Source organism: Sebastes fasciatus, chromosome 23, assembly GCF_043250625.1.
Source record: "Sebastes fasciatus isolate fSebFas1 chromosome 23, fSebFas1.pri, whole genome shotgun sequence".
In the NCBI taxonomy this organism is placed as follows: Eukaryota; Metazoa; Chordata; class Actinopteri; order Perciformes; family Sebastidae; genus Sebastes; species Sebastes fasciatus.
This window is the reverse complement of record NC_133817.1, coordinates 20,063,763-20,084,275: the sequence shown is the minus strand read 5'-3', so window position 1 is coordinate 20,084,275 and position 20,513 is coordinate 20,063,763. Positions and strand designations below refer to the sequence as shown.

At 41.9% G+C, this 20,513-nt stretch overlaps 1 protein-coding gene across 10 annotated transcripts in view; it reads right to left on the bottom strand.

Annotated features, from left to right (window-relative positions):
- cald1a (caldesmon 1a) overlaps window positions 1–18,288 on the bottom strand; it is a 67,930-nt gene extending 49,642 nt beyond the window's left edge. For 3 of the 10 annotated variants that reach the window (XR_012592794.1, XM_074626390.1, XM_074626392.1), the window contains exon 1: window positions 17,999–18,286. The gene's annotated coding sequence lies outside the window, so the exon portion shown is untranslated. Of the gene's footprint in view, window positions 1–17,998 lie in introns of all 10 variants that reach the window. The other 7 variants (XR_012592796.1, XR_012592790.1, XR_012592791.1 and 4 more) reach the window with 7 other exon arrangements.
- Window positions 18,289–20,513: the final 2,225 nt, after the last annotated feature.

Below are 20,513 nucleotides of genomic sequence, written 5' to 3'. Positions count from 1 at the left end.
TGCGAACATACCGTCTTTATTCTCATTTTTGAGGAGATCTAACTAAATCCAGCTTCAGCAGGTTTTCAAAAATCTGACTCTTTAAAGTTAACCACAGAAATGAGATGATAAATTCTTATTTGTCAGCTGCTGATCCAATTTACCAAATTAAATAACTGCCCGAGAGGACTTGATGTAGCAGTTGGCCAAAAAAGAAGGGTTATAAAACATTGTCCTTCTTTTAAATGTTGGTTTTAAGAGGGACGTTTGCATTAGAAGTTGGATTCCTGCTGCCCAAATCATAAATAATACTGTAAAAAGGCAACTTCTTTGTGAAACAGCAGCCAGAGCCAGCACAATTCTTCTCCAGGCTTTGACTTTTAAAAGGCTTGTGTCCCTTTTAAAAGTGCACTTTCAGATGCTGCACCCACAATCAGGCCGAATTGGAGAAAAAGGCATTCCAAAAAGTACAAATCCCACACAAAATAGGGATGTTTGTACGGCATCAAAAGGCTACTGCTCCCTGGCCGTGCTCCATATGACCAAATATGGAAAGAAAAAATGCTGCCTTTTCCCGTAACCAAACTGGGAAAAAAAAAAAAAAAAAAGGGGGAAGGTTCTCTTGCATGCTGTGTGCACAGCGAGATAGAGCTCTCACACTCACTACACAGTGGCCACAGAGTTGGCTCCCTCTCAAAACAGCAAGACTGATGCTGATGTCGGACCTGCCGTGACATCTCAGCGAACACTGTTGGGCACACACACACACACACAAACACGCTGCACGACTGAGGAGTCATGAAAGAGAAGCACACCGATCCTTTCACAACGCTGACATTTCATTTTTAGACACACACAAAAGCTTTCTTCACTTTCACATATGAGCTCTACTCCGGAGTCTCAGCAGTGCACTTCGAACCGGAGCCCACTGGAAGGGAACATTCCTCTCGGTGAAAAAGCAGCCGTCTCAAACGCCACAGTCCTCCGCTTAAGTTAGAAACGGTTTGTTTATCTGTTCCCCCCCCTCTTGCTATATGGAGAGGCTCTGACATTCTTCTGCCACTGCAAAAAAAATGTCTATGTGGGTATGTCATTTCACAAGAAACTTATAAAATTATCTGGGACATTTTTTAGAGCGTGTATTCCATCTTAAAGGAACAGTTCAACATTTTTCGGGAATATGTTTATTCACTTCCGTGACAAACGTTAGATGAGGAGATCAGTATCACTCTCATTCTTGCACATAGAATATAAAGCTTAGCTAGCATAAAGACTGAAAACAATGGGAAACAGTTAGCCTGGCCCTGTCTGATTGCTTAATCAGTACTACAACTGAAATGTAAAAATTATTTTTTTGTATTTCTTAACTGATACAACCTACATACTAGGGTTGGGCGATTGGACGAATATCGTCTACCAGCTATTTGCTGTACATAGCTGGTTGTTTTTTTTGGGCTATTTTTGGGCAATGTTTGCCATTTTATTTTGTTGAATTAATGGTCTCGAAATGGATTGTTGGAAAGACTATCCAAGACGGTTTTGGTGAGTTTTATTATGTTTCTGTTGAGTTTGAATGAAGTTTGTTTTACGATTCTCCCACACACACACACACACCTGCGCTAATATATTGGCAATCGGTGGTTGTTGGGCTAACGATGGCCGGTTGGAAAATTTGAACATATCGCCCAACCCTACTACCTACCCACACATACACACAAAACACAGAGTAAAATAGATGGAACAATTAAAACTATGTGGGGTGACGGAGAACAGACTGTAAGAATGTAACATTTTTCAAGAAAATAATATTTTTACAATTTTAAAAGAAGAGTTAGCCATATTGAGAAATATACTTCTAGCTGACAGTTACAGTAGACGACAAGATTAATACGACCGTCTGTACGTTAGGTGCTAAAGCTAGCAGGTGATTAGCTTAGCTTAAAGACTGGAAGCAGGGGGAAACAGCTAGCATGGCTCTGTGAGACGGTAAAAAAGTCACCTAGCTTAATTAGTTTGCTTAATTTGTACAAAAACAAAAAATAAAATGTATGATTTTACAAGGGTTAGTCTTACGACTTCACGTTGTGTCAATCATGTTTACACACCGGCTCCGAAACTTTCGTCCGTCATTAAAGTTTTTGGATCAGGTACAATTTTCTGCATTTTTCGCATCTGTCAAAAGGCAAAAGAGGGTTGTTTGACCACTCGGAGCCACCGTCCGTGCAACCGGCATCATCCAAAAATGGCATAATAAACATTAACTCCGTCTCCCGGCACAAAGCACTTTACGATAAAGAAATAGAAGAATACAGAGATGCGGAATTGAAAGATAGATTGTGGCAAGTGATTGCAGAACAGCTTGTAAATCGGGGATGGTCGCAAAACAAAGGATGTACAAAGGATTATGACAGAAGTGATTGTGCTCTAGGCAGCTAAACGCTAGCTTCCTGCTAATGTCATTCATTCATTAACCTCGTGTTGGACTAGCACTATCCATCGCACGCACGGAATTAATTCAGTTTTGTCTCGTATTGCAAATTTTCGCAACTAATAGAATAATAAAACACATCAGAAAGTCACATAAGATGAAATGAACATCTTTTGTGTTGCTGCACAGCAACGAACAAAGTGAAAAACAAGTCATTCCGGCTCTTTCTTCTCCTGCTTTCTCAGGAACCGGGTGGTTTTTAGATTTCAGCGCTGCAGCCCTCTTATGTAAGCACCTCATTGAAAAAATACATCAGATATTCTGGTGCAAATATTCACAATGTCAGATAATCTCAATAAATATGCAGCCCCGCCACTTGACATGCGATATTAACAGTCTGTTGTGTAATTCCACAAGGACGTTACAGTGTGAAACCTTCATCTTTTTGTCACTCAGGACCAAACGCGATGTCAGAACGTACATGCTAAGAAGCGCCAAGAAAGCCTGTATGGAAACCACACTACAATAGTATCAAACAAACCAGGGCTAATGAATAAATACATGCAATTTTTCCACATCATTATCCTGTCATAACAAACCACAGTTATGATGAATAGACAAGGACAACATCATCAAGTCTCTCAGTACCTTCGGGCGCACTGTGACTTTTAAGTCTATTAAATGGGATTGTAAATAAATAATGACAGACAGATGCTCTATGAGGCCAATGACAAAGGAGGTGATGGTGATCGCAATGCACTGAAAAAGAAACCCATCTTAACAGGTCATTTAATGGTCTTGGAAACCTCTTGCACTGTTGGCAGAGTTTTTCTCATTTCAAGCACTGCACACAAGAACACGTGACTTGTCGTGACTCCATTCCTCATCCTTCTCTCGTGTCCATTTCCGAAAGAAAAGCAGCCTCCTCTTGTTCCTTTAGGACAGCCCGTCTTGACACCTGCCTTCTGTCAGAGTATATGAGGCCCGGGAAGGAGTCTGTGTCTCCTCAACAGGACATTAATCTGCTACTAGTGAGCTGACCAGGGAGACTAGTGGAACCAGAGTGCTGATATATGGTGGGTTTTAGTCTAAGCACTGCTACTGCCGACACTGCAGCTACAGAACAGTTTATCCAGCTGATGGCAATAAAGCAGAGTCGGACGGAAAAGGATAAAAACAGGACGGAACAGAGCTGAATGACCTCTGCTGCGCTTAAAATCCTTGCTTTCTGTCAGATCTGTGAGCAAAAGTTGAGCTCGTATAACCAGAAACTGAAAGATCACAGTTTCAATCATTGCAAAAAAAGCCGGCGTGTCTGGCTATAAGGCCCCCAGGCTAGATCCCGAACTTGTACTTTTTTTAATAAGTGTAAGTCACTCGGGATATGCACCAAAGCTCAATAACTAAAATATAAAAGTATACGTGATTAGCATGATCCACAGCAGCCCCACAGCCTCTGGTCTACGGGCAATAACATGACATGCTGGAAACATTAAGTGGAACATAAAAATGTATTTCTCATAAAGCCTGAGAGGTTCCTGATGTGTTTCTCTACGGCAAAAAAAAAATGGATCGGCTGAACATTTGTGACACGCTTCCTATAAAAAGCCACGTTTCTGTCGTGGTGGAAGTGTGGCTCTCCGAGGCCGGAGAGAAATTACACTTTGGTGAGAGAGGGAGAGAAAACCGGTGGGATGAAAAAGAAAAAAAAAAGGCGGAGTGATTTATGTGGCTGGCTCAAACCACACTGAGAAAGAACGTCTTCCCATCATACCTTACATGGAAACATACATGAGGTTAGAGTGAGGCTAAAAAGCATGATGCAATGCCCCCACATACTGAGAGCCTGTTGAAAACATGACAGCTGAGTGCAAAACCCTGACACGAGTTTGCCTTTTTTGCGCATGCATCGCAGGAATACACAAAGAAAATCACTTTAGCGGAGGGCATATTTATTTAAATCCCTCCGAAATGTCATAAATCTTTATCTTTTTGTGCCTTGTTTTAACACACAAGTCAGTAAATCACGGCAGCGGAATGCCAATTTTTTTGAAGTGTGCTGCGAGGCTTTTCAAGGGTATTACATGACAAGGTATTTTTCAAAATAAGGGGCTGCATTCCTGGAGAGAGATAGGAGGAGATTAAGGAGCGGGTTGGGTTGTGGGTGGGGTGGCGGTGGCGGGCGAGCGAGATGACCTGACCGAGAGGGTCTATTACTCACGGTGGATGTGGAGTGATCCCCTGACAATGCCTTCAGTTCAGTTTAACTGGTGGAAATCTGAGGGTTTCTTCAGACGAGACACTTGTAAAATACACACTAGTCAGAAAAAGGAATGATAATAGAGAGCCTTTCAGTACAGACAGCCGGGGATGTTTTGTTTTAATCCTATGACTCTCTCTCTCTCTCTCTCTCTGGGTATTCATGCGGCCCTGACATGCTCTCAGAGAGTTGATGCCGGGCCAAGCCATTTAATGATGTGCTGGGACTCTTAAGCCAGGTGTGGAAACTACAAGATGTCTCTGATCAGTGTACTCGGCAGACAGTTGATAAATGGGCTTCAGTGGCCATATGACACTGAAGATAAGATACATTCAACAAGTTAAAGCGACGTTGCACACCTGCGTCTATCACTGTTAGGCTACCTTAAAGGTATTTTAAACAAACAGTCGGTGTTTCTCTCCAAAATGTGTTATGTTTCTACTTAAACCTTTATTAGGATTTATTGATTTTATGGCCACTTGACTGCAACGTGTTAGCAAACAGCTAGCCATTTACACATCCAGCAGATTTCCAAATGTAACTCCGATATTCACTCTTCTGTTAGCTCTGTTTTTGTCTCCACCAACTGCTAAATGCTAACAGTCTCTTTGCCGTTTGCTGCTGGGCAGGTAACGAAAACAGCCGCCTGCTCCGACCGAAAATAAAGCCGATGAGAGTGATGAAACTGAATCAAAACAGTAAACTATCAGCCCGCAAGACCAAAACAATGAGCCGAAAGACGCTAAAAGGGTGCAAAATTTCCTTTAGGTTTCTCACTTTGAGCAGCACTTTTCACGTTTCACATAGTCATGTGATCCATTCTGCATATAACAAATATTGAAAAGTGCAGCTTTAAGGCCTAACGACCATGTTGAAAGCATTTCCATTAATTCTGATAAAACTAATTAAAGAAAAAAATATTCTCAACATCGGCTAACAGTCGTAGCATTCCCTGTCTTTTCAGCATTACTACCTTTTTCACCATCACCAACTGTTGAACTGCGTGAAACCTTTGCATCCTGTTTGTATCCTTCCTTGAGTTTTATCTCTTGCATGCACTCCACACTTTAGCATTAATCTACCACCCTCTACAGTCAGCAGGAATTGGTTTTGCATTGCATTAATAACAAAAAGTTCAATAGTACTTTTAGGTCTGTCTAAGAGATTCAATTCAATACTTCATGAATTTTACAGTAATACTTCTCTCCAAGTGTACGCTGGTACATATCGAGTGTGCAACCGGCACAGTGAGGAAAACACTGCAGTTGTAGGAAGAAGAAGAAGTACTGTAATAGAAAAAGGCAGAGCATAGCTCTTGACAAAGGACTGCAGAAGTCAGCATAAAATTCAGTGGAGTAAACCGGTCCTAATCCCAGTCCACATACACCGGTTGACAGATGTGACGCCAGGAACTAGAAATGTGGAGCTATTTCACTGAGACGAAGATTAAATCCCAACAGATATCGTACCCCTGTGGAAAATGTGGCATTTTTTTTTTCTATCTTTCAGCGGCCCCGTAGTATCAAATTTTACGGTATTAAAGCATTAGCATTGCTTTTGAATCAGCGGATACACATTCTCTAAGTGACAGAGAGCTCACCTCTCCTTCCAAAAAATACATTCCACTCTCCTCATACCTCAAATCCTTTCAGGGCTCTACAGGGCTAACGTTCACTAGCTTTACCAGATCTCATTTTCGTGCATGGCTGTGCTGGCTGTTATTATTAGCGTGGCAGCCGGCCAGCTTGGATGGGTGCGCATCTACTATCCCCCCCGCCCCTCTTGAGGTGAAAGGCCCAAACCAGGGTTTTTAATCTGTAGGCATACAGCAGGTAATGTATATGTCACCTTATACTCTTGCACTCTCTGCAGGTGTGTTTGTACTGTGCTCATTGTTTCTGTCAGTCTATGGGCAGAAGTGGCCACCAGTGCAAACACTAGATATCTTCATATCTGCAGTGTACAGTGGCAGAGCAGCTATTGTCAGCAGAGCGTCTTGAACTGTGTCCTTCAGGAGAGTTACCCCCGTCTGTCTCCATTTCTTCTCTTTCTGTGGTTATGTGACTTTGGAATCCATTGCCAGAAATTCCAGGAAACCCTAGAGCTTCATGAGACATAACAAAGCTCTCTCTCTTCCTCCGTCTTTGTCTCTTTCATTGAAGATTACACTATGTTTCTCTGTCTGCCTTTTTTTGCAGGCCTGGGAGCTCTGCAGCTCATTCTCCCTGGGAGCTGAAAAGTAATTTTATTCGGCGGCTGATTGACTCATATCATACCATTTTTAAATGGTGTAGTTTCTTACTTTTAATGCCTGCGCTAATTCTAGACCACAGACTATTTAGACCGTGGAAGACGTAATCATTGAATGCCATTAGCATGATGTGGCATTTACCACCAAATTGAGGATAAAATTCAGCTTTAGAGGTTAATATATGTGCGGTACTTAAGCCTCCTAATTCCTAAATTTATTAGAATAACACATATCTCAGACAACCATGAAATTGTAAATAATTGAGCGGTGCTCTTAGGAGGCTTCTCTGGTTGCTCCGTCGAAGTTGCTGCAAGCTTTTTTTCTTAGCTGATGGCAAAACTGGAAATGAGATTTGGTTCACAAAGCAGAGCTAAATGGGAATAAATCCCAAAACCACAGCCCCCCCCTGGCTATAATCTGTCCATGGGGGGGTTCACTCATCTCCTCGCAGCTCGAAAATTGTCTCCTCCATCTGGATCACCTCTGCTCTCAAACACATAGATGCATGTCTGCTGAACCCACTCACACATGCACCTACAGACATACCTATTCACCCACCACCCACCACCCACCTTGTGTTTATGTTCAGAGCCTTGAGTGACTGGTATTTCATTTCGGCCTGCCCGGAGCCCTCTTGCACAGTTTGGCTTGGCCGGTGTACCATTACTGGTCATTAAGTCTAACCTGAACTAATAGGGGCCCATTTTCCAAGGTGGTCTCCCAGGTGGCTGTCACAGAAGTGAGTGGCACTGCGGGGCTCTGCAGGGCTCGACACAGGCTCACAGAGACTCGTGAAAAATCTGCCGGGACGCAGGCCAGACTCCATCATACACGGGACGCAGACTCTTTGATAACAAGAACCCATTGTTCCGGGGGCGGGAGGGGGGGGGGCGTCTGGGTGTTTTGTTTCTCGTTAAGGCAGGTTTAACGAGGCCAGACAGCACGGGCACCCCATCCCTCTTATGCACTAGAATGTGTACCGTCTTCAACATCTGATCTAATGAACCATCAACAATCTAACTAAAACCATTTGCTCAAACCATATCATTCCAAAATCATCATTATCATTATCTTGGTCTCTGCTTTAGCTTAGCTTAGCAATAATACACCAATACATATAACCAGCCCAGCTGTAAGTAGAGCTCGACCAGGCAGCAACCTCTAGGTCTGAAAAGTGAAGTCAATGAGGAAGTGCCTTAAACCTGCATTCTTTCTAACAGGAGGGCGACTCCTCTGGTTGCAAAAAGAAGTCTGATTGTATAGAAGTCTATGAAAAAATGAGCCTACTTCTCACTTGATTTATTACCTCAGTAAACATTGTAAACATGAGTTTATGGTCTCAATCACTAGTTTCAAGTCTTCTTCAATACAGCATGAAGTTCAGTAAATTAAGGTCCCATTTCGAGTCAAATAGACCATAAAGCAGGGGATGCTTTAGTGTGTGGCTAGCTTGTGATTGACAGGTCGCTACCACGGCGTTGTCCGGTCTAGGAGTAGTTTGTGATTTCGTATTACAACTTTAACCCTTTAACAGTGTGTTTTGAGTTTGTGAAACTTAATTGTAACATTTTGCTCACCTAAAATTGTCTTATTCAGCGTTAAGTTGTAGCTCCACCCACTAGTGTCACTTCTGGTTGCAAAGAACCAAGATGGCGACGGCCAAAATACCGAACTCGAGGCTTCAAAACAACAGTCCACAAAGCAATGGAGATAATTATCAAACATGTTTATGTTCTGTATTTATGAAATATAACACTATAGATATATCAGATTTTTTTAAACTCTCAATTTTGATATCGTTATTGGCCTGAAAAATCCTGTATCAGTATTGTAATAAGTTTCACGTTTGCTCCTAAATATCATAACTAGCAATAAATCCCAAAATTTGTTGTGGCACATCCACTTCGTCACACACCACCAAATGATTCCTACAAGTGATACGACTTCATACAAACATGTCACTTAGCGTTCATTGCTAATACAAGAAAGCTTACCGCTACATTCTCTTTATGTAATGCCATATATGTAGTAAAGGGCGCTGGATGACTTGTGACTTTAATAATGTATAAAACTAAAAGTGTTTTCATCTGCCATAATCCTAAACACCATAAAATAATAATCAAGTGGTGGATATCTCATTTTAACATTAAACTGTTCACATGTTTTAGCTGTGCCCTCCTTCATGCGACATGTGTCACCATTAATCAGAAGAGAAGGAGCCATTAGTCTAAATACGAGGGGTAATTAATCCACGCTCACACTCCATTAGACGTCATGCTCAATTTGCGCAGAGAGCTGTGTACTGGGTAAATAAGCATTGACGTCGGGACCCGCAGCTATTATCCCCGACTGTCGAGGTGCTAACGTGCATCTCCAAGAAAGCTTTCATGGAAACACACACACAGTTCAAGTGGATATTACAATTTAAATTGAAAGAAGAATGACATTACGGTTGTCTATATTAAATAATTGTATTCATGTGTTTTATTTTACGTGGGAAATTTGTGAACTCTGCTGTCTGATCAGAGGATAATCGTACGCATATGTATCTCAGTCATAAAATATGGAACTGGACTCTGGGCATTAAAGCCAAACTGTAAGCCTCCAACAAGGTTCAACTGCAGTAGGGCATACAGTATGAATCAGCCCTTAGTTTAATAAGTACCATTTGGCTGTCACCTCGGCGGCCGTAGAGCTGCTCTATTACAGTAAAGCCCCTCCAGTACAGAGCCGGGGTTATTCAATAAAACCCTGACTGAGTGTTTCTCCCAATCACCACTGGCAGCGCTCTGATGAGGTAAAGAGCTCTCCTATGCCAGCCTCTGTCCCTGCGGAGGACTGTCTGATTAAAATGGTTTTCTGAGGCCATATTTTTGTTCTCCTTGTCCCCTTGCCAGACCTGAGTTTGAGCACAGAGAGAAAAATTGACAAATTACCTAATGCATACTGAAATGAATCCACAAAAACAGATCTAATCTATAAAGATCTCCGATAGGTAGACAGATGAGAGCGTTGGATTTCTACTTTTTTTTTAGAGAAATGGCTAGTATCGTTGTCTCAAAGACACAAATATAGACACATATACCCTACATTTATTACCGGTGTTAAGGGAGGAAAGGCTTTGCATCAGCCGTTCTGCGCTTTTGATCTTCAGCCGTAATCACTTTCACCCCCCCTCACTTATCTCACCCCCCTCCCGACAGGGCAGTGACATGTGAAGTGGAAAGAAATGGCAACAGCCGGAGTGGCCCACTAGAGCCGGCTTTCTTACTCTCCCGTCCTCTTGCCTTGCGCGTAATGCATTCCTGAGCAATCCTCGGAGGCTCGTATGTAAATGCCTGAGTATGCTTCTGATTAGGAGGCACAAAGAGTACACTCTATAAATGCACTCTTAAACAATTACCGCTGCTCCCGACTGCAGCCCCGACACAGACCTCAGACTGTGCTGCTGCCTGACTGGCTTATTCAGGTGGGAAAGATGGATGCGGACCATTTCCAACAATGTGCCTTGCTATTAAGACACATGTGCAGAGTCTGATTTTAGATACCACGTCGAGAAAGTTTTGAGAAACACCATGAATTAATGACTTTTTATTTACTGCTGAAACAAGTCAATTAAATGAGTACCTGACCAAAAGAAAATTAGTCACCCACACTCCAATAAACGGCTTCAAGCTGCTATAATCAATATATACACGCATATGTTGCACCCGGTTTAAAAGAGTTAATAATGGATCAAATAACTGTGTTTTGTTAAATGTGTTGCTCTTAGCGATGAGCCCACAGATCATAACTCTGCAGCGGAGTGTTTCAGCATCTTTCAGCTCTTTGTTTTGGTTATCCGGGCTGCAACTTTACCGTTTTAGTTCACTCTCACCGCTCTCATCGTTTTCATTTTTAGATGGTAACTTTTACCAATGAAGGAAATTCTGATAAACCCACTGTACATTACCTGGCCAGCAGACTGACAAAGCTAGTGACCTACCGAATGAACATAGTGAAGAGTGAGAAACATAGTTTAAGAGGTGGTGGAGACCAAACACAGAGCATAAAGAAGAATCCATATGGATGATAATGTTGCTCTTTTTGTCAACACGATTGCCATATCAACTAAAGTGGTGATAATATGTCAGTGATGAGTTTGCAGTAGGGATGCACCAATCCGACTTTTTCAGTCCCGATATCGATACTGATACCTGGGCTTTGGGTATCGAACGATACCGAGTACCAATCCGATTCCACTGTGGAATGGACTGGAATCATTCTTCTATGTTTAAGGCAACATCAAATTAACAGGAATTCAATGTAAAACCTTTTTGATTCAGCAACAAATTGGTCAAAACTTAAACAGGAAATACATTTCCAGTATATAATGTATATAATATATAACCATAGAATTTAAATGAATAGATCGTCCCCATTGTCACCGATATCCGATCCAGCTACCTGAGTATTGGCCCGATATTGTTATCGGTGCATCACAAAAAAATGGTAGATTTGATGGTGAAAATAATCATTAGTCGCATCCCTAAATATATAAATAAGTTGTTGTGAGACCATGACACCGTTGTATCCTCTTTAGATTTGACACAAAGACTTAAAATAAATGTTTAAATACTCAGAGCTCGGTTAGGAATAAACGATATTCTCAACTTTGAAGCTCTTCCAAAGAAACAGAATTACAGTAGAAGTCTGACTCATGTGAATACCCATGTAAGGACACAGTGATTGTTTTATGTGTATGAGGTAAGTCCTCACTTCCATCATTACCACATACGAGCCCGATCTCGCCTCTCGCCAGTTCTCACTCCCATGATGGCGGGCGTCCAATGTGGACTCTCTCCGAGCTGTCCTTCACATTCGCCATACACACTTCAGCACACGCAGCGCCGCGATAGCCGCAGGCATAAATCCAGCAGGCCTATAACTGACCCGCACACTGCCCTGTCTGTTTTCCCCCCGTGCGACTCATAGAGCGGTTAACCTCGCTAACTGTGTAAACACATGACCTCACTGGTCATGTGTTTACCCTCAATGGTATTTTTCACACGCCGCTGGGATTTACATCACCTTATTACCTCCACGTTCCCCTTAATTCCCCATTACCCCGAAAATGTGGGACTTTCAAAAGGTGATTTGACGGGCTCTTGATTAGCCATGTTTGTTTAGTTTTGAGACGCTATGGGATGGAAGACGAGAGGCTGAGAGGAGAAGGGAGGAGGAGGGGGAGGAGGAGGTGAGGAGAGGACAGGGAGGAAGGAATGGAAAGCTGGCGGAGAGAAGAAGTAGGGTGAAGTGAGAATGAACGTTATAGTAATCATTTCTTTTTGGGAGAAAAGAGCCGAGGTAGAATAGATTGGTGTTAAAGGAGAGGAGCGAGGCGAAGGGAAAGTTAATGTAGCTGTTAGGAGAGAGACAAGTAAGGTGGTTTCTGTGCCACAGGGACACACTGTGCACGTCTGAGGTCCCGGTGGGAGGACGCTGAAGGAAAACACAAGGCCAATCAGCTAACAGAGACATTTCCTGTGCTTGTTTTATCAGATGAAGAAGAAGCCCAAAGGCTAAATGTCCCTCTTAACAACATTGTACACTCCTCCGAATAACCCGCTTTGGGGAACGGAGGGGAGAACATGCATCTTTGTAGGATGACATCAGAAGCGCCGCTTAGGAGCACTGACCTCACTCTCACACAATCAATCATCCACAAAAAACCTTATGAAATGTAGACCACGTGAGTACGAGAGGAGGTTTTACCTTTTAAGATATGAAGCAAGGGCCTGCCTCATGAATTCAATCATCACCCAGTAAAAAAAATACAGATTTAGTTAGAGGGGAAAAAATACAATAGTCGTTTTTTATAGCTATGAAACTTCTGGCGGAGCTTGGCATCTGGCAACAAGCAGATGGCGGGCCAATATGCCAATTACCAACACCGACATGCCATGCTGCCTATTAGGCAATCTGGCCTTGAGTGATAGCACTTTAAAGTCAGAAAACGACACGAGCGAGAGGCTGATCTAACAAACCCTCTTCATCAGAGTGTGACTAAAGCCCAGAGGAATTCAAGCACAGGTCTTTCATGCCCACATGACTGCTTCAGTCAGGAGAATCAAAGTTTGGGAAATAGTTTGGAAAGAAAGGAAGTACAGATACCGATCCTGGGAGGAAGAATCATTATGAAATTCTTTGGAGGCATATTGAATCTGTGTCTTTTTGTAATTGTCATTTGATTAAATAAGACTTCATTTGGGTTGAATCTATTATAAGCCGAGGTGTGGGTCAACTAGAGGAGGTAATGGGGGTGGGTGTGGGGGTGTGGGGGGTGAGAGTAAGCATTCTCCATCACCCAAGAGACTAATTGCGCAGTGAACAAATGCCAGAACATCCAAGAGTACCGTGGATATTTCCCCCTCCAGAACTGTTCCATGTCAGCTTGGCTGCATAATGAGAAATGAGTTTTTTTTCGTTTTTTAAAGTGGCAAAAATTTTAAAATTTATATCACAAACATCTGCAAAACTCTTACGGCATATTTTCCAGGAACCTAAATAAACATCCTCTAAGGTTTCATGCCCGCGTGTGACTTCACAAGCAATTAAGAAGGGCCACCGCTTTTCTGCCTGTACCACTTGTCGACCGTCGCTTACCCGTCGAAAGAGTTAAGAGTTCTTTTCCAACTCGAGATCTGCCCCGTCCGTCCAAGCTCACCATATTATACAACTTAGTGTGCGGTTCTGGATGCGGCGCATTCAAATTACATGCTATCGAATTCAAAGGCGAGGGGAGGGAGGGTGGGGGGAACAGAACGAGTACGCCGTGGGGCTCCGGTCCAGGGCCGGAGTCCCATGAGCGCTAGCTGCACGTCAATCACAATCACTTCGTAAGAGCTGAACCCTGTCCTACTCTTGTTGTTGTCCAGAAGACACAAACCTTTCACTAACTTTATACGAGGTGGACGCTGATGACAAGGAACAGCAGAGATAAAACAGAGAGCACTCATTCATTGCTTGTGGTTCTGCACGGCACAGTGGGGGCAGCATCTCGATCTAAAAAACATATTCTTGGAACAAACAAATCTGCATAAAATTAAGCCAAAGACGGGAACACAGGAAACGTGCTTGACATAGTTTCACTGGTGTGAGAAGGAACCAGAAAATAGCTCTGGCACCTGCTGTGCAGAAACAATGTATGTTTGGACTGACGTGTCAGCATGCCATCACTGGAAACCGAACCACATTTGGGAAAACCGACACACAGAACACAGCATAGGTAAACATCCATTTCAAAAAAGAACAGTACGGTCTGATCATTTTGTGTTAGAAAATCGCGTCTGCCAGTTTTCCATTCTATTCAAATTCAGTTTGCCACTTGGTTGGCTGCCTTAGCTCCGTGGTGGTAAGAAACTATTGCCTTGCAAGGAAACTCTGGATTCTTGCTTTGGAACTTGATACTGTGGTGGATTTTGAGTATCTAGGATCAAACTATAACAACGCGCCCACATATACTGCATGCATGTTAACACACAGGGATAGATCCATGAATGCCCCATGCTTTAGCACATGTTGATTACGTTGAGAATAATTACCTGATCCGACATTTAACTTTAATCAAGTGTACGAGAGGAGGGAGGGAGAAGGAGAGGGAGCCAGCGTACAGTAACTAGAAGCCCTCACCGCACTGTGCAGTCCAGAGCCAGACTCCGGAAATGCATGGCAGTGTTCCCTACATCCTGCCCGCCCAGCCCTAACCCTGGCCCTGGCTCTCGCCCCACACTGCCAAACCCCTGTTATCACTCTGTGCAATTACCTCCAGATTCTTCTGCACTCATATCATATTGTGCCAATTATAAAATCCCCTTCTAAGTACAACTACAAAGCACTACATGTGTTTTAGTGTAAAGCCTGCAGTTTGCTGTCTGTGTTTCTGACCAAAAATAGCTATGTGAGAGCATATATATATATAAATAAATATGTGTGTGAACATGCATGCAAAAACTGAAATGCAAAACTCCTAGTGGAGTGATTCCCATTGGGGGTGCTTGTATCCCAGGAGATAGCTGTTATGGAGTACTTGGAAAAATAGAGTGGCTCAAATAATTTGTGATTGAGAGAGAGTGTGAAAAGTAGTTAGCAAGCGAGCAGAGAAGTTTGCTAAATGTGATGGATAAAAGGTGAAAGAGTAAGCTAAAAGTAATGGATTTAAACAGTTGAAATAGTTAGCTAAAAGTGTTGGATAAACGGCTGAACTAGATACATAAAAGTAATGGATACAAAGTTGAAATATTTAGCTTAAAGTAATGGATAAATGGTGAAAAAGCTGAAAGTAGTGGAAAATAGTTGAAGTAGCTAAACGTAATGGATTAACAGTTGAAATAGTTATCTAAAAGTCACGGATAAACAGTTTATATAGTTAGCTTACAGTAATGGATAAACAGATGAAATAGTTGGCTTAAAGTCACGGATAAACAGTTTATATAGTTAGCTTAAAGTAATAGATAAATGGTTGAAATAGATAACTGAAAGTATTGGTGAAATGGTGAAAAAGCCAAAAGTAGTGAAAAAAGGGTTGAAGTAGTTGAAAGTGATGGATAAATGGCTGAAATACCCAGCTTATTTGTATAACGAATGTAAACATGACCAAAACCAACCTAAACTATTCCACTTTTCAAATTGAAGCTCAATAGAGTGCTCCAGGGATGACGTAGTTTTGTAGGTCCACCAGGAAGTTAGCATCACTCTGGTTCCCTCGACAAAAAGCCAATGAGATTTTTTCATTGGGTTTTGGATTATTGCAGAAAATAAGCTCTGTGGCAAACAAACATTTATGATACTTACAAGTTTTGTTTTGTTCAGCAAGACAATTTTCACGAATGAACACCACCTCTATGATTTTTTAAGCAATCGGCAGAAGTAAAAGGCTAACGTCGGGCTATAAACGAACTACACCACGGTCACATGAGCGCGAGTCGGTGTGATGACGTTTAGTAATCTCATTTAGACACTTGTTAGCAACTGACTTTTTTAAGACACAAAGGCTTCAAAGTTCACGAGTTGGGTATTTATTGACGTACTTTTATGTCGTAGAACAAAACGTTTAAAACCTCTTCAGCTCGTGTTAACCACAGACCTTATTCCAGGCATCTAACCAAAAACACATTCAAATAAACCCATTGACTTCAAGACGAGGGAACCGGAAGTGCTAAAATGCTAACTCATTTCCTTGTTTAACTCATTCCTGTAGCACTCTGTTGTATGAAGAAGTTGTTATGCATGTTATTTTATATAATACAGTGTTAAACAACATCCAGTTTGAAATCAATTCAAATGAACGTGACGGGTTGTGTCTACTTTAGTTCCTCTTACAGGGCTGTGGGGGTACATTAGAGAAAAAATGTTGGGAACCACTCTACCGGAGGACTGTTATGCATTGCATTCCAGAGGCTATTCCAATCACCTGTCACCAGATCGGGCCTGCACCTTATAAGGAGCGGAGGGCACTCTCCTCCACGTGTTTTCCAAACACTGCACAACTTATCAGATACAGTTTCATGGACAATTACTATGCCGTCTCTGGCCCCGAGAGCATTAAAAAAAAAAGACCTACAGATCTACCTATCTGCAGCTCCCTCCCTCCCCTCCCTCCCCCCATTTTCCATGCTTCCATTTCACAGATACTATGTAATAAAGCCGAGATCAAACGACTTGCTGGCCAAGTCATGTACAATGAGAGGTTGCCTTTTGCCTCAGGGGTGGTGGTGGTGATGGTTGTGGGATCGCAAAAGAATGTGATACCTCGAAACGATGAGAAGTGGATTCATCTGCTAGTGAGCAACAGGCCCCGTGGCTTTTGTCTGCAAGAGATGCTGGATGTGTTCAAAGCTCACAGGACAACTTTCCTTCTGTATCTCCAGCATGATCTTACGGTCAGATTTGATCTTTGAAGGTTGCATGTGGTATGCTGGTAGCCCATATGGGGGCCCATCCTTGCCTATGGCCAACTTTGTACACCTTCCACATGTCACATTTCAGCAGATTTATCCACATTGTGCAGGTATGGGGTCAAGAACACAGCTTTCTTTAAGAGGTTTGGAGGATTGACGCTATGCTTAACTCGTGTTAAATAGCAGTCCACTTTCGTGTTTCGGTACAGTTGGCTTTCACACCTGATGCGAACCGTACCCGTGTGCACATGATTCGTACTCCAGACCACCTTTTCTAGCGGACTCGAGTACGGATCGACGAACCGTGCCCCAGTACGGTACGGAGCGTTCGCACTAATCAAACTATCTGGACTTAGGGCCCGGGTTCCTGATGTGAAAGCACCCTCAGAACACTTGAATTACAATATGCTGAAAGGTTATTATGGATTTTTTGTGCCCAATGATGCCAAATACATTCTGCCTACTGAGGCTTTAAAAACTTTGTATGTGAGATAAAAAAAAGAACCTTCAAACCAACTCTAAAAGAAATGGGAGCCGGTGCAAGGTATAGCTAAAACATGATTAATGTTCTCTAGTCTTTATTAAAAGTCTGGCAGAAGAGTTCTGAACTAGCTGAAGTTTTCCTATCAGCTTTTTTTGGAAGGAAGGCCAGTGAAGAGGGCATTACAATAGTCCTACCTGCTAGTAATGAAAGCAGGAATCAAGCAGGAGGATGCTATGAATATTATTAACAACCACAAATATGTGATGGCTGCTGAGGCGATGATAAACTTGAGGTTTGGAGACACCCCCACAGGACTTAGTGCGCATTACAGGAGTGGACATATGCTTTTTTCTTTGTGTTGTTAACAAAACATTTACATGGCTGCTCGGCTCCATAGAAAAGTTTATTATAGCTCACAATCATGAGTTTACTTTGCCTTTTAGTGAACTAGTGGGCGCACAAAGAGGGAGCGGCTCTTTGTGCGTAAAGATCTCCTGAAAAGTCTCCACAGCAGCAGCAGAACCATGCGCACTGAGCCACAATGGGATAAATAATGCCGTTTCATTCGCTAAAGCACCAGCGCGTCATACACTTTTATTCCTAATCGCGTCTATGAAGCTGTTAAGAGTTGAGTTTAAAGTTGTTTTTGTGCCCTTACCTGTGGATCTGAACGGGACAAAGTAGAGCTGTTGAGTCGAGGTTGAGGAGAGGAGAGGGATCCAGTCTGCAGTCGGTCCTCCACTATTACACTCAATGATAAAAACCCCTTCAAGCTCCTCCCTTTAAGACACAACCGCACATCTATACTCTTGGCCGAGTTGTCTGCTCTTAAAAACACGTTAAAGTACCGCTCAGACTGCTCTCACACAAAAAGCATTCACATACAAAGAGTCCGAACTAGTGAAAAGTGTCAACTCTTAGTGAGGAACTTAGTGCAGAAGTCCTGATACTGCGAGAGGGAGTTTATAGGCAGAAAGTGCCCTTTTTGGTTCTCCTTCAGGGGGCCTCTGAAAGAAAATCATCTGTCAAGAGCGATCATATGAAATGTTAATCTTTGGGACAAAAAGGAGGGCTAGTGTGCTCACAGGCCTGGAAGCTTCCATGTTAACAGCAAACGCTTTTAATGTGGTGGGGACTAGTGATTACCAGTTCTTGCATCGCATAAATTACAATCTCGGAGATTTATCTCATTACAAAGAAATGCAAATTACATCTACAAACCTACAAAACCTGGACAGTAAACCCCAAACTATCTGGATTGATAGATACAACTAGAGGTTATTAGGAAACTAATCATTTTAGTAGTAATTTGGGTGAATTGACGCTTTAAATAGCCCCACAACACAATACTACCCCAAATAATTCATATACATCACCCCAAATATGCCAACTGTGTTGTTGACAACATTTTGATCATATTAAAGTTATGATTTTCTAACTCTGAAAATCCTGTCTATGTATTCTAACTAAAATAACTTATGGTAGGCTATAATAAAATGAGTTTTCATTGTTACTTGTTATTTACATAATGATCAGCTACGTGCTGTATATGGAAACAAACCCATGTGTGCAATAATGCCACTACAGCAAATACTGTGAAAATTTCAGCAGCAAAACTTAAAGGTGCAGTGTGTAGGATTTGGAGTATGTAGTAGTATGTATGTGTGTATGAATAAGTTGGTCATATTTGTTAAAAAGGGTCCCTTAATTTGGTTATTAAAGCTGCACTAAGCAATATTCTTTATTTTTATTATTTATTAAAGGTGCAGTGTGTAGGATTTGGTGTATATAGTAGTATGTAGGTGTGTATGAATAAGTTGGTCATATTTGTTTAAAAGGGTCCCTTAATTTGATTATTAAAGCTGCACTAAGCAATATATATATATTTTTTATTATTTATTAAACATGCAGTGTGTAGGATTTGGTGAAACCTAGCGGTGAGGTTGCAGATTACAACCAACTGAAACTTCTCCTGTGTGCCAAGGGTGTAGGAGAACTACGGTGGCTGACGCGAAAATGGGAACAGCGAATGTCCCTGTCTAGAGCCGGTGTTTGGTTTGTCCGTTGTGGGCTACTGTAGAAACATGGCGGCCGGCTCCGTGAAAAGGATCCGCTTGTTATCAGTCTTCGTAACAGCTCATTCAAAAGCCACGAAAACACTGATTATATATGAAAGAAAACATACTTACACATATTATATTCCATTTCTGCCAATAGATCCCCCTAAATGCTACACACTCCTTAAATATCCCTGAAATAATACATTAGGAGGTATTTTTGACTTTCCAGAATAAACGGATTTCTTACAGTAAAATAAAAAATGTTCGAGACAAATTGTGAGAGTTCGTACCCTGTTTTTCTTAACGAGTCTTTAACAAGTCTGCAGCCATGCTAGTCGCTCTGTGAGGCTGTACTTAGCTAAATGCTAACGTGAGCATGCTCACAATGACAATACTAACATGCTGATGTTTAGCAGGTAATGTTCACCATGTTTACCATACTAGTTTAGCGTATTATCATGCTAACACTTGCTGATTAGCATTAAACACATAGCAGAGCCGAGGCTGACGGGAATCTCATCAGTTTTTCACCTTCAATCGGACATAAAATGAATTGTCGAGACGAGCTAGCGTGGCTAAAAAAGAGGAAGAACATTTGTCATTTCCAACCATCTGGATTGGAAATACAGCTGCAACATGAGAACAGTTTAAAAATATATTTCTTTTATTGTGGAACAGACAGAATATGTCTTCATCCAAATGGTTAGAAGAATCTTTAAAGATTCTGGAAATACCCTCAGGGTAGCGGTAAACGTTGTTAAACAAGTGGATGAAGCGGAAAATCAGATGCTAGCTCTGTAACTCAAATGTAATACGAATGGTAATATTTATTGTCAAATTAAACTCTAAAAATACTGGAATCAGCCTGCTAAACATTCACCATTGTAGGTTTTTAATTATACAATGGTTGCTGAAACCCCCAAATAGAATAAAAGGATATCATACATCAAGCACCGAGGCTAAAAGTGTGGTGTCATGTTTGGTTCTCCCCACCGAATGCAGCCCTGCAATATGTGACCTTCTGTCTGTCAGCAATTTTCGTAAGGATGCAGGTTAGGAGGTGACAAACACAATAGCTGCAGTGTTCTTCTTTCTACTATGAAACAGCAGCAG